The 17,076-nt window shown below is 50.3% G+C and overlaps 1 protein-coding gene across 3 annotated transcripts in view; it reads right to left on the bottom strand.

The window, feature by feature from the left end:
• LOC116951993 (uncharacterized) overlaps window positions 1-17,076 on the bottom strand; it is a 250,555-nt gene that overhangs the window by 41,893 nt on the left and 191,586 nt on the right. Inside the window, exon 1 of one of the 3 annotated variants that reach the window (XM_076073918.1) lies at window positions 3,602-3,980. The exons of the other annotated variants lie outside the window; for them this stretch is intronic. The gene's annotated coding sequence lies outside the window, so the exon portion shown is untranslated. Of the gene's footprint in view, window positions 1-3,601; window positions 3,981-17,076 lie in introns of those variants that run through there. 3 annotated transcript variants of the gene reach the window in all.

Here is a 17,076-nt window from a genome sequence, read left to right as displayed (position 1 = left end):
TTCAGCTCCGACAATTTAAAATATCGGTTCGACTGCCATGCACTGAGCGTGACTCTTTGTAGCAGCGCGGGTGGGAAAGTTCTGACCCCCCCCCTTGTGTGTGGATCAGAAGCAACTTGAAGAGATCTCAGGAGCAGTTTCTGTGTCGTCTCCTTCTGCGGACCGTTTCCTAACACAGGGTGAAGCGCCGCTCTGCGAGAGTTCTACGTTGGTTCGTCGTCTCAAGACATGACTCCGATTACACGCATGGAATACACTGGGGTACAGCGTTGCTTGTTTACTGGGGGGGGGGCCCACGGTGACCAGCAGCACAGCGGCACGAACCTGGCGAGAGACTGCGTCTGATGTCTGCCCCGCGGCCAACATCAGCGGCAAGCGATATCCGAAACCGGTCCCTGCCAGCGGCCAACCCGTGGTCACCGGCGTGGAGCGCGGTCCAACGACCCCCGTGACCGATCAAGTGCACGAAAGCCCTTCATCCTACTGGTACAATGGCAAATGACTCAACACACCTGTTAACAAAGCTGTGGCCTTCAAAAGCAAAGAAATATGTTATCGGCGACGTTTCCGGCAATGACCCTTCTGACGTGCCATAAAGAGGGGCCATTTCCTGAAACGTCACAGGTTATATGTATAATTTTTAAGGCAACAGCGACGTTGACGAGATGGTGTTGAGATTTTGTGGTCAATTGCGCCTGTGCACCATCGCCAAAGCAGCAGCAGAAGCAGCAGCATCGCCACACAAAGTGGCATCTTGATAAAGGCCGTTGATGGGGTCTGGTAAATCAGGTGATGGACACACAAACAGCACAAGCGTGGTCTCGTCGTTGCTGGAGGAAATCTAGCAATGGACCATAATAAGAATGGTGTTAGCACGGCACACTGCAAGTAATCCACTCCATTTAATCTCACGCTCCAGCAATGATTTTACGAACACAATGGGCACACGCCGCTCAGCTTAATCTATTTTTTTTTCTAAACTTCCTCTCAATATTTAACACTCCTGGGCACGCACGTCGCCTCGGCGCTCCGCGGAATATAAAATTTACGTACACGCACGTAATGCGCCGGCGAATTGGCGGGTCTTTCGCAGCAGCCTCCCTGTGGAATTGTAACAAGCAAATACTTGGGGGTGGGGGCGGGGGGGGGGAGTGGTGGTGGGCAACATGGCCCGAAAAGTCAAAGTTAGTCTGCACATTTAGTCACGAGCGCGATTAAATTGCGTTTGGAAGATGCCACGGTGCTGGAATAGTGAGCGCAGCTGGTTTTGATCTCCCGGGACGCGTGCGCCAGTTTGAAATAATGGAGCAGGGTTTTTTTTTGTTTTTAAATCGCTCCCCCTCCGTCCACCCAGCAGCGTCAGCAGCAGAGTGAACGGTGTTCACCGCAGTTTAGTGGCTCGCCAGGGCACGTTTGGTGGAGTAAAGTGTGGGGTGACCAGCACGCATCTTGCAAGACGTCTCGGTCTGGTGGCAAGAGCAGGCCCTAAACAGCCCGTCTCTTACAGCCCTCGCGACCCGAGGGGCCCCCCTTCCACCAGAAGCGGCACGAGAAAGCAAATTGCAGGGCTGCACCCTTGCCCATTATTTATTATCACGCCTTTATCGATGTTACTTTTTGTTTCACTCACTTTAAAGCAAAACACGCACTCACTTTCCCCCCCCTCCCCTCTCGATGCCCTGCCAAGTTAAGATAACATTATTATTTTTTTTGCAGGAAACCATTTTCAAAGATGTGCTTTGCTTGTTATCACTTCACATCGGGTGAACAAAACACATATTCTGCATCAGGAAACACCCCCACACACGCGCACAGTGACCCCCCCCCCTTCGATTTAACCTTCACGGACTGTTGTCGGCAAGTTGCTCTTAGCGAGTAGCAAGTGACCTATGAAGGCCGGCACTGTGGCACACGAGGTGGCCTGGTGTGGCCAGCACCACGGCCGGGCACGCCCATTGCCTCCCCAGCGTGGCGATGTTTTGACACATCGCGTTTTCATACCTGCCAACCCTTATCGCGGACCAATTCAGACCTTATTGGTCACCCCGTGCCCCTTGTGCATCCTACACAGTCCCATCACCACAAGGGAGAAACACAAAGACGTGATTTTTGTCTTTGCCCCTATTGAAACGGCTGTGCGCTTATGGACCTGAAAACTCAATTTCCCTCGACAAGAATACGGGGAAAATTTGTATGGGTTGACTGCTGTGGGCTGACTGCTATGGGTGGACAGCTATGGGTTGACTGCTATGGGTTGACGGCTATGGGTGGACAGCTGTGGGTTGACTGCTATGGGTTGACTGCTATGGGCTGACTGCTATGGGCTGACTGCTATGGGTGGACAGCTATGGGCTGACTGCTATGGGTTGACTGCTATGGGTGGACAGCTATGGGTTGACTGCTATGGGTTGACTGCTATGGGCTGACTGCTATGGGCTGACTGCTTTGGGCTGACTGCTATGGGTTGACTGCTATGGGTGGACAGCTATGGGTTGACAGCTGTGGGCTGACTGCTATGGGTTGACTGCTATGGGTGGACAGCTATGGGTTGACTGCTATGGGTTGACTGCTATGGGCTGACTGCTATGGGTTGACTGCTATGGGTTGACTGCTATGGGTTGACTGGTATGGTTTGACAGCTGTGGGCTGACTGCTATGGGCTGACTGCTATGGGTTGACTGCTATGGGTTGACTGCTATGGGTGGACAGCTATGGGTTGACTGCTATGGGTTGACTGCTATGGGTTGACTGCTATGGTTTGACAGCTGTGGGCTGACTGCTATGGGTTGACTGCTATGGGTTGACCGCTATGGGTTGACTGCTATGGGTTGACCGCTATGGGTGGACAGCTATGGGTTGACAGCTATGGGTGGACAGCTATGGGTTGACTCCTATGGGTGGACAGCTATGGGTTGACTGCTATGGGTGGACTGCTATGGGTTGACTGCTATGGGTGGACAGCTATGGGTTGACTGCTATGGGTTGACTGCTATGGGTTGACCGCTATGGGTTGACCGCTATGGGCTGACTGCTATGGGTTGACCGCTATGGGTTGACTGCTATGGGTGGACAGCTATGGATGGACAGCTATGGGTTGACTGCTATAGGTGGACAGCTATGGGTGGACAGCTATGGGTGGACAGCTATGGGTTGACCGCTATGGGTTGACCGCTATGGGTTGACAGCTATGGGTGGACAGCTATGGGTTGACTGCTATGGGTTGACAGCTATGGGTTGACTGCTATGGGTTGACAGCTCGGATATTCGTCAGCGGCGTTGCGCCGTGGAGCGTCGCCTCCAGAGAGCGGCGACGCGGCTACTGCGAAGGAGCGCAGCCCGAAACGTCGTCGACCAGACAGCGGGGATAGAGAACGCAAAGCCGGCTGAACGTCGCTCCCGCAAACACGGGCCGGTGAAAAACACGTTACATTGTAACAACAACAAAAAGCCTCCCACACCCCATCAAGTTTCGATTGTTATTCTCAACTCTGCATCACCGGTGGAAATCATTCTGCTCTGGTCTCTCGCCCCTCCGCACCCCTCCACCCAATCTCAATCCATCTCGGCGCCATCCCCTCCTGCTCCTCCTGCTCCTCCTTACCTTGGCAACTTGCGGCAAGGCCCCAAAGACAACAAAACACCGGGCGAGGTGTCGGGAGCGAACCGCCAACGCGTCGTCTTCAAAACAACAGCAGCAGCAGCAGCCTACACGGAGATTGCGCTGGCGGGAGCCCGCTGGCTTGAACACGAAAATCCGCCAACAACGGAAGAAGAAGAAGAACGAGGAGAGAGAGGAGAGAGGCGATCACCCCCTGCCCCGCTCCAAACAAAAAAATTCCCCTGCGGACTGCTGATTGTGTGCTGTGTGTGTGCTGTGTGTGTGTGCAGTGAGCGCTGTTGTAATGAGGGCAATCAGAGTGAAGACTTTTTCCTGCCCGAGTCGGGGGGCGGCCCGGTCAGCTCAGCCCCGCGGCATTCCGCAGCCAGAGAGAGGGGGGGGGGGTGAAGGGGAGCCGCATAGCCACCCGATTGGCTCGGCCTGTCAGCACCCACCCATACGCCACTCACACCCCACGCACTCACACCCACCCACAGCCACCGACACCCCACATCCACACCAACCCACATCCACCCCCCACATCCACCCACCCCCACCTACATCCACCCACCCCCACCCACATCCACCCACCCCCACCCACATCCACCCACACCCCACATCCACCCACACCCCACATCCACACCCACCCACATCCACCCCCCACATCCACCCACCCCCACCTACATCCACCCACCCCCACCCACATCCACCCACCCACAGACACGCACACCCCACATCCACACCAACCCACATCCACCCACCCACACCCACCCCACACCCCAACCACCTACACCCCAACCACCTACACCCCACCCACCCACACCCCAACCACCCACACCCCAACCACCTACACCCCAACCACCTACACCCCACCCACCTACACCCCAACCACCCAAACCCCAACCACCCACACCCCAACCACCCACACCCCACCCACACCCCAACCACCTACACCCCAACCACCTACACCCCACCCACCCACACCCCAACCACCTACATACACCCCACCCACCTACACCCCACCCACCCAAACTCCAACCACCTACACCCCACCCACCCACACCCCAACCACCCACACCCCACCCACCCACACCCACCCACACCCACCCACACCCACCCACACCCCAACCACCTACATACACCCCACCCACCTACACCCCAACCACCTACACCCCACCCACCTACACCCCACCCACCCCAGATAACGCGAAATGCCGCCCCGGGTGCCGAACGGCAGCTTGAAAGAAGGGGTTTGGGTTTTTTGCGAAGGGGGGGGGGAGGAACGTCGTTGTTGTTACTCGAAGGCCGACTTTTATTTAGGCTGCCTTTTTTACAACGCATCAAGTCTGGAAGGATTTCGTGGCGAAATAGATCACTGCATTGAAGATTGAGGCATTGCAATCCAGTGCAATGTGATGCTCAAGAGGAAAAAAACCCCTCTACGTGTCAACAAACACTGCGTCCTTAAAATTACAAAATATATAACATGGGCGACGCTTCAGCCACTAGCCCTTCATCATAGCACACAGAGAGCCAGAATGGCTATCTAGAGTTAGATACTGAAGCGTACAGTGTGTAATCTCTCTTTGTTAAAGTGTGAACAAGGTTACCATGCATGTGATCTCATATATCCACTCTATATTTATGTTATCGCAAAGTGATGTTGAATACATACATCGCGTAGCGTTCAGAGGTCTCACAAGTGGCTGTGTCAGAGCCATGAGCCAGCACCACCCAGCAGCTGGGTTTTAACCCTGGCTGGCGCCCTCAGTGATTACAATTTAGCGAGTTAATGGTCACAAGATCTCGATATTACATTTGAATTTTCACTTCACGTGGCCTACACAAACGTACGTAGCCATATTAGATGACTGTGAGTAATAGTCGACTGGTGGGTCACGTGCAGCGTGGGGGGTAAAGTGTTGGTAACTCCCCACTTCTTCTAAGACCCCTTGCCAGTGTGCAAGAGGAGAAGGGCAATATACCCTCTCGTGAGCCTGTCCACAACTCGCCTCTATCGGAGGCCCTTCTCCCAGCATTGGCGCGAGCAAGCAAATTGCAGGGCCGAACCTTTACCCATGAGGTGACTGACAGATGGTAAACCACTCTTTCACAGGGCGTGAAGGAGAGAGGTGGGTGCTACTTGTGAGACAGGCCTAATGAAGTGACCTCAGGAGGAGTGCTAAGCGGGGGGACGGGGAGTGGGTCTCATCTTCAAGTGCAATTCCCCACGAGGTGATGGAAATCTACACAGTTTTTCATGAGCTCCAGGTGCCAACTGCGGCTGTTCCAGCAGGATCTGCATTTGACATGACTCCAACAGCACAAATAGAATACGATCATTGATAATGACAACAAGGGGGGAAAAAAACGCATTTTTAATATTCCCTGTGCCTTGTGAAATATGCATGCCATCTGACACTGCCGAGAATAAGTGTCAGTTTTTCAGCGTCGCTTCAAGATGCGAACGCATGCACTCAATGTGAATCAAAATTAAGCTCCCAGCTGCACTGTTCGCTTGCTTGATACGCGGTTGTGCCAGGCACATATATTATACCATGCTAAACATTTTTTTTTACCAGGTAAAGTCCCACTGAGCTCTCTGGCTATTTTTCAGAAGCGACCTGGCCACAAATGATAGCTCAATGAAGTGGCTCATCACGTGGAATTGTATCGCAGACAAATACTCACAACGCACACGTTGATTCTAAATGTGGAGGGGAAAACCGGACGACCCGGAGCAAAATCCACACGACCACGGGGAGTGAGAGACACGCAAACTCCAAATATACAGCAGGCGTCAGGGTTGGGATCGAACCCACGAATCTCCTGTATGCCAGGCGAGGTCGTTAACATCTCGCCACCGTAGCATCACATCACTCTGTGATACTGTAGGGTACAGATTAGCACACTGCAAGTTTCTTAAATCCCGTCCCTCATCGCCTCTCGTCTCTGTCCACACAGCAGTCATAATCGGTCCACCACAGGCGACCGTCAAGTCACGTGTCGGTGGGGTCACCGATTGCAGGATGTCTGGCCAGCGTGGAATAGTCCACTAAATAGCCTCCCCATAGCTGCTCCCTAACTCCCCCTCGAGAGTGGAAGCCCTTCTGCCACCAGTGACAAGAGCAATTGCAGGGCTTCACCATTAACTTTAATATGAATTCATAATTACCTCCTGCATTGCTTTCTTGTCACGTTCTACTCCGAACTTCCAAGTTTCTTACCCTGATTCTCCCATTCAATTCCCAGCTCCGTCTGCACGCACCTACGACATATTCGGGTAAGCACGGGCGCTTCCAGTTAAACAAACGCAAAACGCACGCGTAAGATTAATGCTACCGAGCGAAAACGAGAAACAACACAACACGCATATTCTCAAGTGGTAGTAAATGGAACGGAGAGAAAATTGTAAGCTGTGTGGGAGTGAACCTGCTGGGATACAATGGCATCGGCAGCACCAGCCCACACGAAGTTTCTAATAATCTGCCAAACCACGAGCGTCTCCCGTCTAAAACCCCGGCAGGTTATGAAATTACATTTGGAATTTAATAAAGAGAAACAAATATTATTGGTTCTTTCGGGAAAGTCACGTAGAAGGGAAACAATAAAATAATATATAAAACAATACAATTCTCACGACGTTTCGACTGCAACACAAGCAATCATCATCAGGTGTGAAAACCACAGCAAGAAAATTTAAAATTTTCTGCCTGGGTAAATAATAGCCATTTTTAACAACATCTATATATATGAAAATGGAAATTTGTGAATGTCTGTCTGTTCGAAATGTTTAGCATACTTCCCGACATGCAACAAACTTGAAATTTGGCATGTAGGGTAGCTTCCAGACGGAGCACAATGCAAAAAGTATAAAAATAGACTTTTGTATTTTGGGGGTAGGAGGGGGCGCAATAATGGATATATTTTGCACGGCAAGTGAGCGGTGACGTCATATCTGTGTCGGAGCTAGAGGACAGCCATCTCAGCGTTCGAATCATTGCGGGGCAATGCGCATCTCCACCGGTAGCCCTTCGTGCTCGCCCGGCGGAACTTGCAGCCTTCGATCGTCAGCGAAATGTTCTCGCCGCAGCGCCACGCGAATGGGATATTTTCAACAACAACAACAAAACAACACTTGAATGATATGAAAAAATAAATAACGCAAACAATGGAATCCCTTACTAAAGGCCCGTGGAAGGGGTTTTGCAGCCATGCTGGAAATCTCTCCGCAGGGACTCCGACGGAGCTCTCAAAGGGCGGGGGGGGGGGCGAAACGTCGGGCGTCGTGCCGAAAAGAGAGCCCCACGACGGAGGGGCCGTGCGATTCCTTTAAATGTGAAAAATACGAAAAGTGTGTGTGGCGACTCTCGTTGGGAGTGAAACACTCAAAACAGCGTACAGTGGCATTCCCATAAAAAACACACACTGTGCTGTTTTTAATTACCAATTAGATCCCAATTATGCTACTGCAGTCGTGACATGAAACAAATTAAATTCCTGGAAAGTCAGCAGAGCTTCATATCGCCAGGGAAAGGCGCCAGAAAATGCCAATGCAGACACGCTCCAACAGCGATCAGCTGGGACAAAAAAAGGGGCTTGTTTATTTGTGGCCGCCTGAATTTAAACCCCGGCGGGTCTCAGCAGTGCTGGCTCAAGAGGGTCTGACGAGACCACGATGGGACTCCTGCGGGCACCCACCGTGCCACCTCGGCCCGCATTGTGTTCGTAATCACGCATCAGGATTGCAGCACTAACGAGCGACGAAGACACGCGGTGGAACATATCTCTGCAGCAATAAGTCACAAATGATTCCACTGGAGTCAATTGAAAACGCGAAAGCTGTTTCATTCGAAATTCCCTGCAGGCAATGGCGACACGTGTATTGCCAAGGAACAAGATATTTACGGGAGTAATTATAATTCATCCCGGCGCTGTTCACATGCATCGGGCCCGAGTGGCGCTGTGGTTGGCACGTTTGGCTCCCAATCAGGAGGTTGTGAATTCAAATCCTTGGTCGAACGTCGAACGAAAATTCCGTAACAGGTGGACTCAGACATGAATTAAATGAGCGGCGATTTTGTGGAAATCCAATATCCATGATTTTATAAAGATTTGGAATGTGATATCACTTGATCAGGGAATTCTACAGCGGTTGAAATAACAAAGATATCCAAAACGTCCAACCAGTGTGGAAGAGTAGGCTTCAGAACTGATTTTTGTGTTTAGTTTGTTGTTCTTCCCCCACACCTCCGATTAGCGCGGTTAGCTACGTCCTGTGCGAAAGAAGTTCAACACACATACAGTGAGGGAAAAAAAGTATTTGATCCCCTGCTAATTTTGTACGTTTGCCTACTGACAAAGAAATGATCAGTCTATAATTTTAATGGTAGGTTTATTTGAACAGTGAGAGACAGAATAACAACAACAAAAATACAGAAAAACGCATGTCAAAAATGTTATAAATTGATTTTCATTTTAAGGAGGGAAATAAGTATTTGACCCCCTCTCAATCAGAAAGATGTATGGCTCCCAGGTGTCTTTTATACAGGTAACGAGCTGAGATTAGGAGCACACTCTTAAAGGGAGTGTTCCTATTCTCAGCTTGTTACCTGTATAAAAGACACCTGTCCACAGAAGCAATCAATCAATCAGATTCCAAACTCTCCACCATGGCCAAGACCAAAGAGCTCTCCAAGGATGTCAGGGACAAGATTGTAGACCTACACAAGGCTGGAATGGGCTACAAGACCATTGCCAAGCAGCTTGGTGAGAAGGTGACAACAGTTGGTGCGATTATTCGCAAATGGAAGAAACACAAAAGAACTGTCAATCTCCCTCGGCCTGGGGCTCCATGCAAGATCTCACCTCGTGGAGTTACAATGATCATGAGAACGGTGAAGAATCAGCTCAGAACTACACGGGAGGATCTTGTCAATGATCTTAAGGCATCTGGGACCATAGTCACCAAGAAAACAATTGGTAACACACTACGCCGTGAAGGACTGAAATCCTGCAGCGTCCGCAAGGTCCCCCTGCTCAAGAAAGCACATATACATGCCCGTCTGAAGTTTGCCAATGAACATCTGAATGATTCAGAGGACAACTGCGTGAAAGTGTTGTGGTCAGATGAGACCAAAATGGAGCTCTTTGGCATCAACTCAACTCGCCGTGTTTGGAGGAGGAGGAATGCTGCCTATGACCCCAAGAACACCATCCCCACTGTCAAACATGGAGGTGGAAACATTATGCTTTGGGGGTGTTTTTCTGCTAAGGGGACAGGACAACTTCACCGCATCAAAGGGACGATGGACGGGGCCATATACCGTCAAATTTTGGGTGAGAACCTCCTTCCCTCAGCCAGGGCATTGAAAATGGGTCGTGGATGGGTATTCCAGTATGACAATGACCCAAAACACACGGCCAAGGCAACAAAGGAGTGGCTCAAGAAGAAGCACATTAAGGTCCTGGAGTGGCCTAGCCAGTCTCCAGACCTTAATCCCATAGAAAATCTGTGGAGGGAGCTGAAAGTTCGAGTTGCCAAACGTCAGCCTCGAAACCTTAATGACTTGGAGAAGATCTGCAAAGAGGAGTGGGACAAAATCCCTCCTGAGATGTGTGCAAACCTGGTGGCCAACTACAAGAAACGTCTGACCTCTGTGATTGCCAACAAGGGTTTTGCCACCAAGTACTAAGTCATGTTTTGCAGAGGGGTCAAATACTTATTTCCCTCGTTAAAATGCAAATACATTTATCACATTTTCGACATGCGTTTTTCTGGATTTTTTTGTTGTTATTCTGTCTCACTGTTCAAATAAACCTACCATTAAAATTATAGACTGATAACTTCCTTGTCAGTGGGTAAACGTACAAAATCAGCAGGGGATCAAATACTTTTTTCCCTCACTGTACATGATAATACTCTCTCGAGCTTCCTCCATTGGAGGTCCTCCTGCCAGCAGTGTCGCAGGCAAGCAAGTTGCAGGATTGCACCTTCACCTTTTGCCTGCTAAATGGGGGTAAATGTTCCGTGGGCGCTGCACGTGGGCACGTGTGCACGTGTGCACACGTGCCCACGTGTGCACACGTGCGCACGTGGGCACGTGCGCACGTGTGCACGTGGGCACGTGTGCACGTGGGCACGTGTGTGCGTACGAACGTGCATGACGCCACGCGTGTGAGAATGGATTGCTTAGAGTTCGAGGAAATTGTACGCGCAACGCTACGGCAATGTCACGGAGTTTCCCGTCGTCGGCAACAAAAAAATGCCCCGTTCAGGAATCCAGTTTGAGCGTCCACCTACAAAACTTGCACAGGCGCCAAATCTTGCATTTGTCATTGATCCAGAGCTCTCATTCCCTTCCCAAAGATCTCTCAACTCTGCACGACCTCACACCTCCACCAGCGCAACGTCACCCACATCCATAATTTCCTTACACCAGCTGCCGCTGTGACCCTCCCCCACTCCTGCAAGTCTCCCCTCTACGGCGTCCCCATGTTTAGTTCGCTGTCCTACCCCGCACCTCTGATTGCCACGGTTGGCTACGCAAGGTGCGAAAAAAATTAAACATACGTCCCCCCCCCCGTGTCCCTCACCCCCCCCCCCCCCCCGTGTCCCTCACCTCCAAACTCCGCTGATATAAATCTAAAATATAAATAAGACGATTAAAAATGTGACTGTCAGACTTGTCACCTGCACCCAAGACCACGTCACCCCAACACTCCGTTCCCTCCACTGGCTTCAGTTGAAGAGGTAACACATTACTCGCCTAGTGATGAAGATATTGGCTACGTGACTCTGCAGGCATCCTCGTCATGCCATGAGGATTTTTTTTTTATTGAGGGTTTACATTAATATCATTGCCACAGCAAAAAAAAAAGTTTCACTAGAAAAAAATATCCTATCAAGTTTTAATTGAAAATCATTTCCCAGAGCTACACAGCACTTGCCTCTAATCTAAATTAGAAAATTATTATTCAATTGATGCTGATTAAATGGAAGTTGCATTTAAATCTGGTGATCAGATGTAGCCTTAATATCATCACAGTAATAGGACTCGACACGCAGGGGGAGCAAGTTGAGGGTTGTTATTTTTTTTTTGTCTTCGTGTGTTGGCAGCTTAATTCGACGTGAACATTTTTGAGCCACGGTCAATTAATTGAAACCTCCCTCGCCGCAATTTCTCAAGAGCGCCCTGAGATCTGCTTCAACCTTCATGTATTGCATGCTGAGTGTTCGTAGAGGCTGCGTTGGCATGTCACCCACGCCCCTCCGTGGTGTGCGGGCACGCAAGGCCATCGTTGTCGACGCGACTGCCAGGTGAGGCCACACGACCGCACACAAATGTCTGGGCCGAAAATATTCACCGGAGTAACGTTCGTGAGAAGCCTCCGGTCTTTCTCCGTATGAAATCGGTGTCAAGGTGTAATTAAACACACCTGCGGAGGCCCGTGCTCTAATAGGTTCAACAAGTGAACTTGAAATTATTATTATTTTTTTATTTAATCCAGGTGGAGGACAAAAATACCTCAACAACTTGTCACAGGATCCTACGGTGGAGAACGAAGGCCAATTCCAGCAATAAGTGCATGGCTTCGTGTAGGGTGGGACACCGGGACACTGCAAAACCAACAGTGCGTAACAAGCTGATGTTGACGTTATCTAAGATAAATCCCACCTCCCCCCCACCCCCGACACAACCCACAATTCACCTCTGTTCACTCGGGAGTATACATGAGTTCACGACAATGGTGTGGTGGGGTAAAATGTGGGTAATGGGACCTCTTCCAAGACGCCTGCTCAGCGTGGGAGGGGCAGGCCAAACATATCCTCTGTTGGGGGGGGGGGGGTTGGGCCCTCTTAAGCTCGCTGCAGTGGAGGCCCATTCCGCCAGCAAGTGGCGTGAGCGAGCGCTAGCGGTGCTGCACCTTTACCGTCGATGCAGGCGTTGTATCAAGCGCCTACGGGACGCGGGTGCACGCGTGGCATGAGGGAGGCAGAATCTAGGGGAGACCGTTGTGCACCGGGGGGAGGGGAGAGGGCAAGATGAGAGCGACGCGAGGTAGGGAAACAAGGGGTAATAAATTGCGCGCCAGCACCGGGCCCTATTTTTTTTTTTTACGAGAAAATAATGAACGGCGAAAGCTGCTGCGAGCGAATGACCTTCAAGGTGCACGCGCCCTCGCGAGCGGCTCGCCGCCACGCTCGCAACGCGCGGGGTGGAGGGCGACGCGGAGGACTGGATGGACACAACGGGGAATGGGTGGAGCACGCGTCCGCACGAGTCCGCCGAGCGGGCCAGAGGCGGTTGCGTGCGAATCCGGGGTTGCGGTTTTAGTGGCAGAGTGTCTTCGCGTTCGGACAAGAGCGGGCCAAAGAACCTCAAGGTGCGCATCCCTTAGAGCTCTCGCTAGTGGATGGCCTTCAGCCAGAAGCGGTGTGGGTAAAGCAATTACGGAGCTGCACGGTTACCTTTTGACCATGTTAATTTCATATTCTATGGGTCTTTCGGTAAAGTCACGTAGATAGATTCAAAGAAAATAACAAAAAACTACGACGTTTCGATCGCAACACAAGCGTTCGTCATCTTCCATCAGGAAGATGACGAACGCTTGTGTTGCGATCTTTGAACATATCTACGTGACATTACCGAAAGACCCAAAGAATATGAATTCCTGCAGTCACGAAAGCTTTAAGTCAAGGTTTATTTAATCTCCGCTTGCGGCCCAGAACTAGGCTTTGAAATTCGACATTACTATGGCTGGGACCATTCTCATTTTAAAATGACCACTGCTGATTTCACACAAAGTGGTGCTATTTTCATAGACCCCCCCCCCCCGCATCCCTCCCAGAGGGGATGGTGGGTCACGGCGACCCATTCACGAGATGTTACCTACCTCGCCTGATTTACAGGATGTTGTAGGTTCGATCTCGACCCTGACGCCTGCTGTATAATTGGAGTTTGCTGTCTCTCTCCTCATTGTCGCATACATTTTTCTCTGGGTCCTCCGGTTTCCCCCCTTCACATTTTGAATCAACATCACCACGCGTTTAGAGTATTTCCTCATGATGAGCCACTTCAATGCACTATCATTCGTGGCCAAGTCGCTTCTGAAAAAAAGCTATATAGCTCAGTGGGCCTTACCTGATTAAAAACAATTGTTTAGTTTAGCTTTAAACAGGACCGCCGACTCCGTATGTCTTCACAGTTGTTCCGTACGACTCTCTGACGTGTTTACGAGTCGTAGCGTGTGCTGGGAGCTTATTCAGCTAAACTGAACATCAGAGAGCTATGTGTAAATCACGTGCAATGAAGGGTAATTTTCTAGAACGTCATCTATTATAGTCTTCCTCGTAAGGCCACGGCGATACTGACGGCTGTGAATGGGTTTGTTGCGTAAATCTGGTTGACACGCAAAATCCGATTCGGTGGATTTCTCGGCCAAGAATCTTTTCAAAGTCCTGACGCTTGTCTTTCCATCTCTCCATGGCCTCTTGCCTCTCTCGTCTCCTTCCATGTCCCATCTCGTCCTCTGAATTCCCAATGTTCTCCGTCTCTCTCTCTCTCTCTCTGTCCCTCCTTCTCCCTGCGCCCAATCCCGTTTACGATCTTTTTTCCTCCTTGCACCCCTCCACTGAAATCAACTTCCACTCTACATTGAGCAGCCTCCTTCATTCACCTCATTCCATTCCTCTCTTAAAGCCTCACCTCTTCTGTTGCCCATTCTCTTCCTCTTCCCTCCCCACACCCCTCCACTCCTTCCCATCCCTCCCCTGCCCTTTGGTGATCCCTAAGTACCCCTCTATCCCGGTCACCCATTCCTCCATCCTTGCACACCCCTGGAATCTAAATCGTTCTCCCGTCGCCGTTGTGTTAAACGGCGTCAAACGCGTCGAGTGAAAGGGTCTCTACAAATATAAAATAAGGTCATGATCACGCGAATGTGGAATTTCCACCTATGACTCGATACACACGTGGCCCTTTGCGTGGGTGCATTTCAGATTGGTCGTCACTCTGAGCAGAGTGCCTAACGCGTTGCCTGAATACGTAACGTGCTAAAACAATGAGTGCCCGTGATTATGACGACGATGATAATGGCGGTGGCACTGCATTAATGATGATGATGACTAGATCGAGGTGTGAATGGTGATAAGCGATGCCAAATCTCAATGAAATTAACGGCGGCATTATGATGGCAGGAAGTGTCTTTCAGGGTTATTGGATATTACACAGAGAGGTGACTACGACAGCCCATTGCCACTGTGTCTTATGTCTGGTAAGCATCTAATACCACAGCCCATTAACACTGTGTCTATGTCTGGTAAGCGTCTAATACCACAGCCCATTAACACTGTGTCTATGTCTGGTAAGGGTCTAATACCACAGCCCATTAACACTGTGTCTATGTCTGGTAAGGGTCTAATACCACAGCCCATTAACACTGTGTCTATGTCTGCTAAGCGTCTAATACCACAGCCCATTAACACTGTGTCTATGTCCGGTAGGCGTCTAATACCACAGCCCATTAACACTGTGTCTATGTCTGGTAAGCGTCTAATACCACAGCCCATTAACACTGTGTATATGTCTGGTAAGCGTCTAATACCACAGCCCATTAACACTGTGTCTATGTCTGGTAGGCGTCTAATACCACAGCCCATTAACACTGTCTATGTCTGCTAAGCGTCTAATACCACAGCCCATTAACACTGTGTCTATGTCTGCTAAGCGTCTAATACCACAGCCCATTAACACTGTGTCTATGTCTGGTAGGCGTCTAATACCACAGCCCATTAACACTGTGTCTATGTCTGGTAGGCATCTAATACCACAGCCCATTAACACTGTCTCTGTCTGGTAAGCGTCTAATACCACAGCCCATTGCCACTGTGTCTATGTCTGGTAGGCGTCTAATACCACAGCCCATTAACACAGTCTATGTCTGGTAAGCGTCTAATACCACAGCCCATTAACACTGTGTCTATGTCTGGTAGGCGTCTAATACCACAGCCCATTAACACTGTGTCTATGTCTGGTAGGCGTCTAATACCACAGCCCATTAACACTGTGTCTATGTCTGGTAGGCGTCTAATACCACAGCCCATTAACACTGTGTCTATGTCCGGTAGGCGTCTAATATCACAGCCCATTAACACTGTGTCTATGTCTGGTTCGCGTCTAATACCACAGCCCATTAACACTGTGTCTATGTCCGGTAGGCGTCTAATACCACATTCCATTAACACTGTGTCTATGTCTGGTACGCGTCTAATACCACAGCCCATTAACACTGTGTCAATGTCTGGTACGCGTCTAATACCACAGCCCATTAACACTGTGTCTATGTTTGGTAGGCGTCTAATACCACAGCCCATTAACACTGGCTATGTCTGGTAAGCGTCTAATACCACAGCCCATTAACACTGTCTCTGTCTGGTAAGCGTCTAATACCACAGCCCATTAACACTGTGTCTATGTCTGGTAGGTGTCTAATACCACAGCCCATTGCCACTGTGTCTATGTCTGGTAGGCGTCTAATACCACAGCCCATTAACACTGTGTCTATGTCTGGTAGGCATCTAAACACGTTGCAAATACATTTTCAAAGCAGCCCTAGTCAATAGCCTTACGCACACAATTTAGACGTGTGAGTGGCCGGTGCTGTAGTGGCACCATCCCACGGTGTGGATGTCCAATTACAGCTCACCACATCGTACGCGCCGATGCCATGCGGAGTTGTACGTAACGTGGGATGCACTTCCCTGGTGATTGTCACGCGCTGCAAGTTCCTTATTCAGTGCCACTTTAATTTGCCGCAAGGGCATTCCTCAACGGGCAGCTCGAGGATGGCGGCTCCGTCCACGGTGAGCGAGGCCGCAGAACCGTTTCACTTTAATTCCGCGTGCCATCAACTTACCCCGCGAGCATTAACCGCCGCAAAGGATGATTCTCAAAAGGATGAATGTAAACATATGCAACACAGCCTACGCACACACGCACAGACACGCGCGCGCATGTGTGGCTTTTCTTCACACCCCAATGAAGCAACCTTTTAAACACCTCCTTTGTAAGTGGTGAAATATTCCTCAAGGACCCTGCGCTCGTTCTCTGCAATGTCGCCGTCTTTGTTTCGTTGCTGCCGCTGCTGCCGCTGCCGCCGTTGCTCATTGCAGCAGCACGGATCTCTCCTTGGAAGCTAGCCAGGAGAACGGCACAACGGGACCGTCGTCCGTGTCGACAAATCAAAAATAAACTCAATTGGGACAACGGCAACAAAAAAAAAAACCTCAATAACGCCGCGTGGCCTCAAAACGAAAACAATTCTAGGAGGCAACGTTTCGAGCAATGGCCCTTCTTCGGAGCACACATATAACATGCGTGGCACGTGCGCTACTACGACGAAGAAGCGTCAAGTTTCTTCCCCGTCAAATTCACAACGGAAGAGTAGGCAAAATACCCACGAGAAGGGCCTCTCAG

Source organism: Petromyzon marinus, chromosome 44 (assembly GCF_048934315.1).
Source record: "Petromyzon marinus isolate PM22_M1 ecotype Great Lakes invasive population chromosome 44, UKy_Petmar_22M1.pri1.0, whole genome shotgun sequence".
NCBI classification, from domain to species: domain Eukaryota; kingdom Metazoa; phylum Chordata; class Hyperoartia; order Petromyzontiformes; family Petromyzontidae; genus Petromyzon; species Petromyzon marinus.
Note: the sequence above shows the minus strand (reverse complement) of the source record. Positions and strands in the feature narration are given on the sequence as shown.